The sequence below is a fragment of the Panthera uncia genome, chromosome B4, assembly GCF_023721935.1.
Source record: "Panthera uncia isolate 11264 chromosome B4, Puncia_PCG_1.0, whole genome shotgun sequence".
NCBI classification, from domain to species: Eukaryota; Metazoa; Chordata; class Mammalia; order Carnivora; family Felidae; genus Panthera; species Panthera uncia.
In genome coordinates this window covers 43,350,250-43,364,693 of record NC_064809.1, presented here as the reverse complement: position 1 = coordinate 43,364,693, position 14,444 = coordinate 43,350,250, and the positions used below count along the sequence as shown (strand labels likewise).

The window sequence follows — 14,444 nt, the reverse complement described above, 5'->3', positions numbered from 1 at the left end:
TTTTGTTTTTTGTTTTTTTTCTGTTTCCACTGTTGTTCCTGCTTTGGATAACTTATTGTGCCATGTAACATTTTTCAACATATGAAATATTTCTTCTAAAATTTAACAATTCTCAGAACTAACCAGATGTTCAAAATAAAATATCATTTTGATAGTACTGCATTACTTTTTAGAAACACAATTTAAAACCACAAATAAAAGTCATTTGCAACAGGAAATTCCTACCTGTGCTAAAAATAATATTCTCCCTTCTTAGAGCACTTAATTTTTAACCAATAATGGCTTAAACATTGTCAAAAAATGGTGCAACACTTTTGTTTCTAATACAGCATTTTAATTTTAACCTGGTTATTCTCATAGTGTTGAAATATGTCTGTGGAAACTGTCCTTACATTCATGAGGACATTATTATTCATGAATTCCTTTCTTCTTCACTAATTTAGTGTTTTACATGTTTTCCAATCAGTATTATTGTGCTATTATTGTAAATAAAAAAAAACATTTATTCTATCATGAAACACTTATTTCAAGTTCTGTGGAAGTTAGTACCAGATTTTACATTATTCAACTGCAAATGAGTGGCATCCCTCACCCTGCACCCCACCCGGTGTCACTGTACTAGCAATGTCATCAGCACATGACACACACTCTTGATCAAGACCTTCAGGGCAGTTTCATCCACATTTTACCTGACACTACTCAGCTGCAGACATGGACAACCAAGGCGTGACTTATGCGGAACTCCATCATGCTAAGGGCTCAAAGAGACAGCAAGTGAAACCTAAGGGCATGAAGAGTTCCATTTCAGTAACTGAGGAGGAGATAACCTATGCAGAATTGAATCTTCAAAATGCTTCTCGGGACCTTCAAGGGAATGGCAAGAATTCTCCCTGCAAAGGTAAAACATTTAATACAAGCAGGTATATCTGTTTTAGGATGTGAAGGTAGGGTGCAGGTGTGTGGGGAAAGAGTAGGATTTCACATAGTTTTCATTTGTGAGGACCAGAGCTGGAGGTGGGAATATGGTATTGAAATTGAATGCATTGGTATATTCTGAGAGAAGATTCCAATGATAGTGATGGGTTTGAGGTGCAGGTTATTGTATGTGATTCCCTGTGCATCGTTGGTTCTCTTGCTTGTATATCTCCTAAATGATTGTTTCCAGGCATCCTTTCTCAGTGTTTGCCTTTCTCTTCCTACTACTCACCTTCATGTCCAGAGAAGCTCATTGCCGGTATCTTGGGAACCCTCTGCCTCGTCTTGATGTCCACTGTGGTAACAATAGCTGTTATTCCCTGTAAGTACGTGTTTGAATGACTAAAAGGGAATATTTTACCTTACTGATCATTAGTTCCTCGACATATTGTGTAACACTTTGAATTTATTATCTCATTTTAATGCATGTGTGCTCTAAGTGTGGAATGATTATTTAGATTTTATCTAAAGTAGACATAAGAGAATAAATTTAGGGAGAATTAAACATATATTTGGATTTAATAACTCAAAGGCAAGTCACACAAGAGACTTTATGGTGAAATACTCATTAATTCTTGAGATTGCTTAAAGCAAATATTGTAAGAGATGGTGAGGTTTGGTTCTTTAATCTTTTGAAGTATTTCCCTCCTCATGTTTATTACTTTATTAAATTTGTCTGGTAAAATAGCACACCCAATTTTAAAGTAGGAAACTCAAATTATTATGATTTATTTCATTGAATATTATGTTTTTTGAGAATTGCTTTAATGTTCTAGCTACTGAAGGACCAGAGCAGAACAAAACATCCCTGGAAACAAGGATCCACAAAGGTACAACATCCGTTGCAAAGTTCTGATATTAGTTTCGTGTGTATTTTAACTCTATCTTCAACTAGGCAAAGAGGATAATAGATTCTTTTGGGAAAAGTGGATTAGGAAATCGCCTAATGAACTTTCAGAAATAATGATTATAGGAGAGTATTACTTCTCAGGCAACAACACTAAGAAATACTCATTTAAAATTACCGTACCCGTTGTTAACAATTGCCTCACATTCCCTCCTCCTATGACATGATAAAAGATAAATCATTCCATAAAGGTGGTTTTGTTCAGTGACTCTCAGGACATGTAGAGATGGACATTTTTGTGTTTGCTTTATATGGGCACATAAATTAGGGGATGAAAGCCTGACTCTTCTCTGAGTGTGCGTGTGTGTGTGTTTTGCTTTAATTTTACCAGCTTGTGAGGGTCTACGAATATGTTATGTACACATATGTGTATACATATACAGTATGTAAATTTCCATTTTGTAATAGTCAAAGATTTTTGGATAATATCTTATAATCTCTCTCCAGCGTGTCTCTGTTGTCATTGTCCAAAAGAGTGGGTTACGTATTCCAACAATTGCTATTACATTAGCACTGAGGGAAAATCATGGAACGAGAGTTTGATGTCTTGTGCTTCTAAGAACTCTAACCTGCTCTACTATGATGATGAAGAGGACGAGGTAAGTTTTCAAGATGTTTCCAGATTCTATTAAAAGCTTGTGAGTTAATATTATGCTTGTAGAGTTCATCCATAGTTACATATGTATTTATAGTTTATTCATTTTAAAGTCTAATATTCCATGGTTTGACTCTATGACACATTATTTATATTTTTATACTTTTAATGTACATTTGATAATTTCTAGGTCTTACTTTTCATAGAAACCCGTGTTTCTAGAAACACTCTTTTTCCTGAAATAGACTTTACATTTAATTTTACAACACATCAAGGAAACTAGGCATATGATTGTGCACATGATTACAAAATAGTTAGAATCACACAGTTACAAATTACATCATGAGACAGAAGTTTAGAGCCTTTTTCAGGCCTGCCCATTTTCATTTTATGAAATATCTCTGTTTATTTGGAGCATTATATCAATGGAATCATTCAATGTGCATTTTTATGTGTGTCTCCCTTCTCTCCCAGATGCTATCTGTAATGTGTCTATATAAACACATTTGTCTATAGTTTTTGAAACTTCACTGCTGTCTTATATGAATATGACATTTTAAAAACCATTCTCAGAAATTTAGTTCCTTTTTAATATGTGGATATTATGAATAAAATTTTATAAAAATCCTTTTCTATGTCTTCCTCAACATATCATAATCATTTATTATATATACCTACAGATATATATAACTACATAACATATATATAACTACATAATATAATATATATAACTATGTAATATAAATGTGGTTTTCATAATAAAATAATGATGTATAAATGTAAAATTATTGTATTTATGTATAATTATACTACACTTCCGTGTAAGCATTAGTAGGAAATTGCACAGTCATAGATATGTGTATATTTCACTATACTAAATTATCCCTATATTTTTTCTATTTTATTGTGTAAAATACATTGTACCAAATAGGCCTTTGATCCAAAACTCCGCAGTCTCAGAAAAATGAATTAAAAGTTCTGATGGGTAGAAACAGTACCATTTTCCTGGGTTGCAAATCTCAAGGCTATTCTCTTTTGTGAGAATGAGAAGTGTTGGGTTGTGTCTCTTGCCCATTTCTCCAGGATGGTGTCTTCTTTTCACTTCTTAGAAGTCTTTGTCATATTTCAGATATGATCTCTTTTTTGAGCTTTTAAGATGCAAATACCTGTATCTGCATTTTCACTCTCATACTGGAGTCTTTAATGATCAGAATTTTTATTTATTTATTTATTTATTTATTTATTTATTTATTTTAAATATAATTTATTGCCAAATTGGCTTACATACAATACCCAGTGCTCATCCCAGCAAGTGCCCTCCTCAATGCCCACCACCCATTTTCCTCTATCCCCCACCCCACTATCCACCCTTAGTTTGTTCTCTGTATTTAAGAGTGTCTTGTGGGTTGCCTCCTTCCCTCTCTGTTTGTAACTATTTTTTTCCTCTTCCCTTACACCAAGGTCTATTCTTAAGTTTCTCAACATCCACATATGAGTGAAAACATATCTGTCCTTCTCTGACTGAATTATTTCACTCAGCATTGTACCTTAAGCCGTATAGTTTCTTTGGTCAATTTTCTTTTCTTTTCTTTTTCCCCACCTCCTTCTTCATTTTCCTTTCTCTCCCTCTGGAATGAATAGAACTTTAATGTTACCATGGTCCTACTTAGCATTTTGTGTGTTACAATGATTATTATGGACCTATTTGAGGAGTTAGCGAAAGTTCATGAATATAATTTCCTCTATTATATTCCTGCATTTACCTTTTTCTTTATTTACTTATGTTTTAACTTTTAATTATGGTTTATTATCCAAATAGAATTTATTTTTTGTGATGCTATACTTCTGATGCTGAGATAAAAGTGAAGGTTATATTTTTCTACATCATTACCTCTGTGATGGAGCATCATTTATAGCAAAGTAGGTCTTTTCTTCATCAATAATTTTATATACATAAAAAGTTATATATGTATAAATATTCTCTAATCTCCTTTAGATAAATAATATAGATATTATATATCTTTATATAGAGAAGTATATATTCATAGATCACAGTCTATACAGTCCATCACAACCCACAGCAGTTTGAGTAAAATGTAGAGATTTACTTGCCTTTATGACCCCTTCCCATGTCCCAATTATACTCTAAGTGTTCTATTTCTCCACTTACTTTGAGAATCACATGGAATTTATAATTTTGCTTCAACTGATAATTTTGCTTCAAATATCAAACAATTTCGAAAACACAGGAGGTGAAGGAATGTCCATTAACCTAGTAAGAATTTTATTCTTAGTTTTCTTCTCTCTTTCTTCCTTATGATCCAAAATGCCTTCTTTTACCATTTATTCCCTTTAGGAGTTCTTTCAGAGTGGGTCTGGTGGTAATACATTTTCTTAGTTTTCCTTTATCAGACAAAGTCTTGATTAGGATGCCTATTGATATTTTTGGTGGATAGTCAATGGTTTTTTATTAGAATCACCCAGTTAGTGTCTAAAACTTTTCTGTCTTTCTAGCATGCCTCTTATCTGTCATTTTAACCATAGAGAAAAAATATTTTGGAGACTTGGGTGTGTATCTGTTGGTGTCTGTGGTTTGCTAGGCTCTCTGACACCAGTCTATGTGAGGTAGAGGGAAATTCCAGGGAGCTCACCACCACTTCATTCCTCGGGTCTCCAGGGCTGGGATCTGTTGTCTTTCTCGTTATCTTTCTGACTCTATGTTGTCTTATGAATAATACCCAGGGATTGTAGCTGTATTGGTGGGAGGAATAGGGAAAAGTCTATCCAGTCTATCTTTCCAGAACAGAAAGTCTGGTCTGGGGTGGTTTTCATTTGAATGCTCCTAAGACTAATGGTGTTGAGCATCTTTTCCTGTACTCATTGGCCATGTCCACATGGTGTTTGGTGAAGTATCTATAGAAATATTTTGGTAATATTTTTACTTTGTTTCATTGTATTTTGAGAACTCTTTATGTACCCTGGAGGCAAGCCTTTTATTAGATGCATGATTTGTACATGTTTCTTCACGAGTTTATGACTTTCTTTTCTCTTCAAAGAGCAGACATTATCTTGATGAACTACACTTCATCAAGTTCTTCTTTTATGGATTGTGTTCTTGGTATTTTGTGTAAAATATCTCTGCCCAACTGTAGGTCATGCACTTTTTATAATACGTCTTGAAAGATTTTGTTCTCGGGGCGCCTGGGTGTCTCAGTCCGTTAAGTGTCCGACTTCAGCTCAGGTCATGATCTCCCGGTCCGTGAGTTCGAGCCCCGCGTGGGCTCTGGGTTGATGGCTCAGAGCCTGGAGCCTGCTTCCGATTGTGTGTCTCCCTCTCTCTCTGCCCCTCCCCTGTTCATGCTCTGTCTCTCTCTGTCTCAAAAATAAAGAAACGTTAAAAAAAATTTTTTTTCGAAAGATTTTGTTTTCAATTCTGTGTAATTAATTTTGAGCATTTTAAATATGGTATAAAGTATATAATTATTAATAGTATTTAATACTCCATTGTTTCCACAGCCTTTATTGAAAAGACTATACTATACCAATGAATGTGCATTTTTTGGAAATCTGCATTTCGTAGTGTGGGTACAAATTTTGCACTTTCTCATGTGTTTAATTAATGCCCTTATTTTTTTTTTAATGTTAGTTTCATAATTTAAATACCTTCCCGGGGGTGACTGGGTGGCTCAGTTATTTGGGCGTCTGACATTGGCTCAGGTCATGATCTCGCGGTTCATGGGTTCGAGCCCCGCTTCAGGCTCTGTGCTGACTGTTAGAGCTTGGAGGTTGCATCGGATTCTGTGTCTCCCTCTCTCTGCTCCTCCCCCACTAACTCTCTCTTTCTCTCTCTCTCTCTCTCTTTGTCTCTCACACTCACACACAAATAAATAAAGCTTAATTTTTTTAAAAAAGACTTTCCTTTTTATTTTAAATGTTTATGTATTTATTTTGAGACAGTGAGAATGCAAATGGGTGGGAGGGGCAGGGGCTCAGCACAGAGCCTGCCTTGGGGCTCCATCTCAGGAACAATTCGATCATGACCTAGGCAGGAGCACAACTGACTGATCTACCCAGTTGCCCCCTAAATTGTCCTTTGTTAAATGGTAAGTTTATACAAGTTCATTTTCAGAGTTATCTTATCTATTCAGGATCTTCCTGGATGTTTCCTATTCATTTGTATCTTTCTAAAGTTTTTAAAAAATGTTTACATTTATTTATTTATTTTGTGTGAGAGGGAAGTGGACAGGAGAGGGACAGAGAGAGGGAAAGGAAGAGAGAGAAAATTCCAAGCAGGTTCCCGCTGTCAACACAGAGCCCGATGCAGGGCTGCAACTCACAAATTGAGATCATGACCTGAGCCAAAATCAAGAGTTGGATGTTCAACCAATGGAACCACCCAGGTGCCCCTTTCTAAAGGCTTTTTAAAAATGAGAATAAATATTAGTTTTTTCAGGTGCCTTCTTCATCAGAGGAATCACATTTCAATATATTTGCGTTTCTTCATAATATTCTCCTCTGATAGTTTTTATTGTGGTATAATGTACATACAGATGGATCACAGCTATACATGCCAATAGACGGACTGAGTTTTCAGTGTGACCATTGCATGGAATGAGAAAATGAATATTACCAGCATTGCAAAATGCCACTAACAAGTTCTTTTCTGCATTCTAAAGACGGTTTATATACATGGAATCATACGGTATGCATATTGTATTTTTGGCATTTTCAGGTGAAGGTAAACTTGTGTGATTCATCCCTATAGCTGCACCAGTTGTAAATTGTCCACATGTCTTTGTTGTTCTGTTGCCGGATTCTACTACAATGTATTCACCGATTCTATTGCTGACGTTCTTGGATATTTGGGTATTGATCCATTTGGGGCTTCTTTGATTTATTCTACTATACATCTTTTACAGTCAGGTTTTAGCTAAACGTATGTGTATCATTTCTTCCTTCTATAACCTTAAGTGGCCCTTCTCTTCTTGCTTCTTGAGAGGGAAGCAACTTAGACCATGCATTTATAATGTTCTTCCTTTGTAGCGTAATTGACGAAGGTCAAAATTGTCTCTACCCGACTTTAGTTTCATCCTAAAAGTTATGATGTATTCTCAGTTTATTACCAACCAGTACAAGGTAATTTCTGTCATCCGGCACAAGATATTTTCAAAGATTTCATCTTTGAAAGGTAAATTTTCCAGAAGTCTATCACTTTCCACGTGTTGGAAATTTCCTCGATTTCTTTCCATTGTTTCTTCTCATTGATTTCTTTGTCTTCAGAGAAAATACTTTGAATATTTCCATCCTCAAAATTTTTGATCCCTATCGATGACCTGGAACTCTTCCTATGTACGTCAGTTACGTAAAGCTAGTTCCTAGTATTTTGACAGTCTTCCTTAGTCTTCCTGATTTTGTGAATAGCTGGTCTTACTGAAGGAAAAGGTTTCAGTCTTCAACTAAACTCATTGAGTTGTCTATTTATCCTTCTAATTCTGTCATTTCTATTCCATATGTTTAAGGATTCTGTTGTTAGGTGAATAATGTATGTTTATAATTGTTTTATCTTCCTCATATTGACAGCCTTAACATTTTGAAATGTTTCTTTTAATTTCTACTAATATTTCTTGTTTTAACACTTACTTTGTCATTAGAATATTGGCTTTGTTATTGGCCATTTCTGATTACTCCTTGTAGGGTCTATTTTTTTGGTATCCTTTTATTTTCTCCCAATTTTGCCTTTGAATCTACCATGTGTCCAACAGGGAGCATATAGATGGATGCTACTCTTTTATTCAGGACACTTTCTATTTTATAATTGGAATATTTATTGAATTCACATGAATGCAATTACTGGGATAGTTGGATTTAAGTATACCATTCGCTATTTACTCTATATTTATGTCTTGCCTTCTTTTTCCATTTTACCTGATATCGTTTGTATTAAACATATATTAGAGTTCCATTTTAATTCCTCTATTGATGTCTTAGCTATATTCTTAAGCTTTTTCCTTAGTAGGAGTGGTAGGTATTACAAATCTTTTGCTTGTTTTTATGGAGATGAAATTGACGTCTAACCTTGTATCCATTTAAGGTCTACAATGTGTTCCTTTGATAAGTTTATGTATTGCCATATGACTACTGTGGCCATGTTAGGCAACACCTTTGTCATGTCACATGTTTATCATTCTTTGTGTGTGTTGAGGACAGCTAAGAATTAGTCTCAGCAACTTCAAAGTTTATAAAACAGTAATGTTGTCTGTAATCACTACATTGTATATTAGACCTCCAGCAATTGTTATCTGCTAGTTATAACTTTGTATTCTTTAAGAAACTTTTTTAATGTTTATTTTTTGAGAAAGAGAGACAGACAGACAGACAGGAGCGCCTGAGGGTCAGAGAGAGAGACACACACACACAGAATGTGAAGAAAGCTCCAGGCTCTGAGCGGTCAGCACAGAACCCGACATGAGACTCAAACTCAGAAACCGTGAGATCATGACCTGAGCCAAAGTTGGGTGCTTAATTGACTAAGCCACCCAGAAGCCCCGTTAATTTGTATTCTTAAATATCTTCTGAAACCCCCCAACCCACAACTCCTGATAAACACACTCTACTCTTTGTTTTTACCAGTTCAGTTTTTTAGATTTCATATGTAAGACAATACAATATTGGTCTCTCTCTGTCTGAGTTTTGTCACTCAACATAATGCCTTCAAGGCCCTTCCATTTGCCCACAAATGGCAAGATTTTCTTCTGTTACCTGCTTAAATAATATTTCAGTGTTTGTGTGTGTATGTGTGCGTATATGGGTATGTACATGTATATACACCACACTTTCTTTAATTATATGTCAGTTGGCAGATACCTAGGTTCCTTTCATTTCTCGGCTATTGGGAATAATGTTGCAACGAGCATGGGTGTGCAGATAGACCTTTGAGGAACCGATCAGTGCCTTTATTTATTTTGAAAAATGTTTAATGTTTATTTATTTTTGAGTGGAGGGGGAGGGTCAGAGAGACAGGGAGACACAGTATCCAAAGCACATTCCAGGCTTGGAGCTTCAGCACAGAGCCCAATAGGGGACTTGAACCCACAAACAAGATTATGACCAAAGCCAAAGTCGAACACTCAACCTAAGGAGCCGCCCAGGTGCCCCACTGATCAGTTCCTTTAAATACGTATGTAAAAGTGACATTACTGAAAAACTGCCATACTATTTTCCTTTGTGGCAGCACCAGTTTACATTTCCCCCAAAGGATTTAATTTTCTTCACATCCTCACCACATTAATTCTCTCTTATCTTTTGGAAAGAGCCTCTTACTGGTGTGAGGTGATATCTCATTGTGGTTTCGATTTGTACTACCCTGATCAGTGATTTGGAGCACCTTTCATGTACCTATTGGCCATTTGCATGTCTTCAGAAAAATGTATACTGAGGCCCTTGGCCCATTTTTATATTAGATTTCTTTCTTTGCTTTTATTGCATTGTTTGTGTTCTTTATATACATGTGATATTAGCCCCTTATCTGATATTGGATTTCAGATATTTTCTTCTCTTCTGTCCATGATCTCTCAATTATTTGATTCTTTCCTTTGCTAGGCAGAAGGTCTTTCATTTAAAGCAGTCCTGTTTTTTTTATTTTAGTTTTTGTTGCCTGTGATTTTGAGGGCTTATCCCTGAGTTCATTACCTAACCATTACCTAAGTCAAGGATCTTTTCCCTTTTGTCTCTCCCAGTGATTTTATATTTTTTATATTTTTTATGTGACCAATTTTTGCCTCTTAGTTTCAGCTTAATGAATTCTCTTTAACATTTGCATAGGGCAGGTCTAATTTCTTCTGACACCTGACTTTAACCACCACAGGCTTCATCCTGCTGCTTTCCCCTGACTGCAATATGGGGCAAGTGTCGATACATTGACACACCGCCCTCTAGGATGCTGGGAAAGTCTTTATCTTTTCTTCATTTCTAAATGACAGATTTGCTGAGTAACGTATTCTTGGTTGACTGTTTCCTTCCCTTTGACCACTTTCAAAATGTCATCCCGCTTTCTTCTGTCATTCTATGGGAAGAAGATCTTGTGAGGTGTTCCTTTTTGGTGTCTGGCATGGCATGCTGACCTCAGAGCCCTCAAAGCACTTTTGAAGCTGTTGCCCAAGACCAGGCACACATGGAACTACCATAGCAACTGGGTCTTGGTACATAAGTTCACTTGTTGTGGCTGTGGCACTAGGGAGGTGACATGTGTAGATATTCCATGGCAACTATACCTGGGTCTCAGGGGCTCACTGTTGTAACTCTGACTGGCACAGGAATATAGCAGTTACACAGGCCCTGGATGACAAGGTACAGTGGTGGCTTGGAGCCAGTGGTCAGCATGTGGTAGCAACATATAGTGAGGAGGGTGAGTCAAAAGTTCAAGTCTGTCCCAAGTGGCAGTCACTAGAGAGCAGCAGAATGATCCATCGTGGTTTGTTAAAGCCATGTATCAGGACCCAGGGATCTGGACACAGACCTCTAGCCACATGGCCTCGAATGACAGCGTAAGTGGTCATGTGGAAACTGAAAGTGTCTTGGGATGCAGCAGTATAGTAGCAGCAATGAAGCATCAGAGCCCTACAGTGGGACTGAAGAGATGGGGCTCAAGGCAGTGGTGACTTGGCCTACCATTGATGGGTCAGAGTCTTGAGCCATCATAGGCGGAGAAAAGTCTTCGGGTGTTAGCTATGGCAGTTCAGAGTCAAGGCCTGGGAGGTTTGGGGGTTCCGAATAGCAGGAGCATCCTTTACAATGAAGACACAAGGTCATAAAATGGAACATGGTGAGTGGGGCTCAGGGCAGCAACATATGCATGACTAGTTGCAGCTAAGGCACATATTAAGACGTTGGGGTCAGGAAACAGCCCCAGTAGTGTGAGACAAAGCCCCAACTAGGACAGGAGTGGGCAAAAATCAGAGGCAGCTCTAGTCTCCTACAGATGAGGAGCTATGGCAACCAATCCCTAAGAGAAGAGCCCCTCAAGGCAACCCTCACTGTTGCAACAGCTCCAGCCTCTGAGAATAGGTGTAGAGGGGGCACTCTGGGCTGGTGCATGAAGTGGGATCAGCATTGGTGAGGCACCTCTGCTGCAAAAGCTGAACACATGCACATAGTTGAAGCTTGCTGGGTTCTCCTGCTCCCCTTCTCTCCATGAGGTGACTTCCCCTGAGGGGATTCCTCCAGGTGCCAAGTGGCTCTCAGCTGGAGGGTTGGGTGAGGCAGGCCAAATGCTTCCTTTACTTTCCACGGGACCATCCTGGATTTTTGATCAGCACCTGATTTTTGCGACTTCTTTGTTGTCTAGAGCTTTCCCTGAGCCGTGTTTAGCTTGAAGTTGTTGGTTTATTGTTCCGATTGATTTTGTGGGCAGATGAGCATTATGGCCTCCGCGGTCTCCTTCTTGCTGATGGCCCTCTTTATACGTGTATCATTAACTGATTGTCATCTACGTCACATTAATCCTGACTAATTTCCAATAAAATATATTAAATTAGCACTAACATAACTCCGTTCCCACCACGTGTTACGGGTATGCTTCAACTTTCCAAAAGTTTCATGACTTCACTCTGCTTTTGTGAAAGAACTACATTAGTACCAGTTCTTGCTGAAGAGGAGAAATCTGAAGGGGACTTTTGTTTTTAGGAGAAAAGGCGAAAAGTGGAAATTGTGCTCAGTACTGGTTTTACTGTTAGTGTCAGCTCACACCCCAAGCAGGAAGATTCGTCCTGTCAAGTTCATTTCTCAGAAACTATATACTCTGTACATCAGTATCAAGCAGAAGTTTGAACTGTTATTTTTGAGTGTCTGTGCTTCATCTCAATTTATTTTGTGCATCCACTCACAAGGTGTGTTTTGAGGTGTCAGAAAAGCCTAAGGAGGGTATCTTTTGTGATTTGGGTTTTTGGGCGCTGGTTATTTTTTGCATCAGGGAAAGCTCAACAATCTTCCCATGTGAATTAACGATACTTGCTTTTTCAATTTATACCACCTCGGCTTAGGAAAGGTTTCATAAGGAACAATCTACTTTCAGAGAGAACGAGAAACATGTACTTCTAACAGTGCTGTACTGAGGAAAGCTAGCCCTGGTTTCTGAACATAAATGGTTCACATCTTTACCTTCTCTGCTTTCATGGTTTCATATTGGGTCCCTGAAATGAAGCATTTGTGGAGACAGTACCACGAAAAGGAACAAATGCTAAAAACAATAAGGTTTATGCTATAGATCCCACCATACAGTGACTGCTATAATTATGGCCTCAAATATCTTATCTTTTAAAGCTACTCAGAAAGGAAAATACACACAGATTGTAAATTTTACCAACATATTTATCATTCCTGCTGATCTCTATTCTTTCTTGTGGATATGCATTACCATCTAGCATCATTTACTTGCAGCTTGAAAGACATTGTTGAAAAGCAGGTGTCCTAAGTAGAAACCCTGTTTGGTTTTGTGTTTGATGTGGGGTCTTTATGCATCTTCTTCTGTGAAAGTCTGTTTTGCTGAATTTATAATTCTTGTTTGACAGGTGTTGTTGTTTTTTTTTTTTTTTTCATGTGTGTGTGCAGGGAGTGGGTTTGCTTCGTTGTTTTTTTTTTTTTTTTTTCAGTATTTTTCTGGTGAAAACTCCTCTTTTAATCACATTCCTATTTTCCTAAATATAATGAGTTGTTTTTCCCTTGCTTTTTGTCAAGATCACTTCTTTCTGTTTGTTTGCCTTTCATTTTATTTTTCAGCTGTTGCAAAATAAAACCCCACATAACGTAAAATCTACCGCATTACCCATGTTCAAAAAATCGACTACTTTCTTAGAGCGGTTTTAGGTTCATAGCAAAACTCAGACATAGCACAGATATATGCTATATTCCCCTACTGTCTATGTGTCAGTGCACAAGCAGTTCATGGACTCTCTCATTTTCAAAAGCCCTCAGCGGGGTGGTTCTAGGTTTACTCTTGATGCTGTGCATTTTAGGAGTTTAGAGAAGTATAGAATGACATGTATCATCCATTATGGAGTTATACAGAAGCGTTTCACTTCCTTCAAAATCCTCTGTGCTCCCCCTATCCATCCTTCCTTCCCCCTAAACCCTGTCAACCACTGATCTACTTACTGTGTGTATAATTTTGCTTTTTCAAAATTGTCATATAGTGGGAATCTTACACTATCTCGCATCTTACACTTGCCTTTAACTAGATGATGCACCTTACCAGTTTAAGCACACAGGTTAGGAGTGCTATCACATTGTTGCCCAAAAGTTATCTAGAACTTTCTGCTTGTAAAACTGGAACTCAACTCACTGAACAATAATTCCCTTTCTCCACTTTCCCCTCAACCCTGAGCAATCACTCTTCTACTTGCTCTGTCTATCACTTTTACTACTTTGGATACTTCCTATAAGTGGAATCATACAGTTTTATTTTTTACTTCGTATGTATGACTGGCCTATTTCACTTAGCATAATGTCCTGGAGTTTCATCCATATTGTAGTAGGTGATAGGATTTCCTTCCTTTTTCTGGCTGAATAATATTACAGTGTTATGTGTATACTACGCTTTCTTTCTCCATTCATCCATCAGTCTATCACATGGCTGTTATGAATAATGCTGCACTGAGCATGGGTGTTCACCTATCATCGAGATCTTGCTTTCAATTCTTTTAGTTTCCTCCATGTGGGATTGCTGATCCATGTGGGAATTGCATTTTTAATTTCTTTTTTTTTTTTTTAATTTTTTTTTCAACGTTTTTTATTTATTTTTGGGACAGAGAGAGACAGAGCATGAACGGGGGAGGGGCAGAGAGAGAGGGAGACACAGAATCGGAAACAGGCTCCAGGCTCCGAGCCATCAGCCCAGAGCCTGACGCGGGGCTCGAACTCACGGACCGCGAGATCGTGACCTGGCTGAAGTCGGTTAAGCGTCCGACTTCAGCC

The 14,444-nt window shown here is 37.5% G+C and overlaps 1 long non-coding RNA gene across 1 annotated transcript in view; it reads right to left on the bottom strand.

Moving 5' to 3' along the window:
* The window catches only part of LOC125920130 (uncharacterized), a 55,867-nt gene extending 41,423 nt beyond the window's left edge, over window positions 1-14,444 (bottom strand). Inside the window, exon 1 of the long non-coding RNA XR_007456959.1 lies at window positions 14,411-14,444. This is a non-coding gene — a long non-coding RNA (uncharacterized LOC125920130). The remainder of the gene's footprint in view (window positions 1-14,410) is intronic.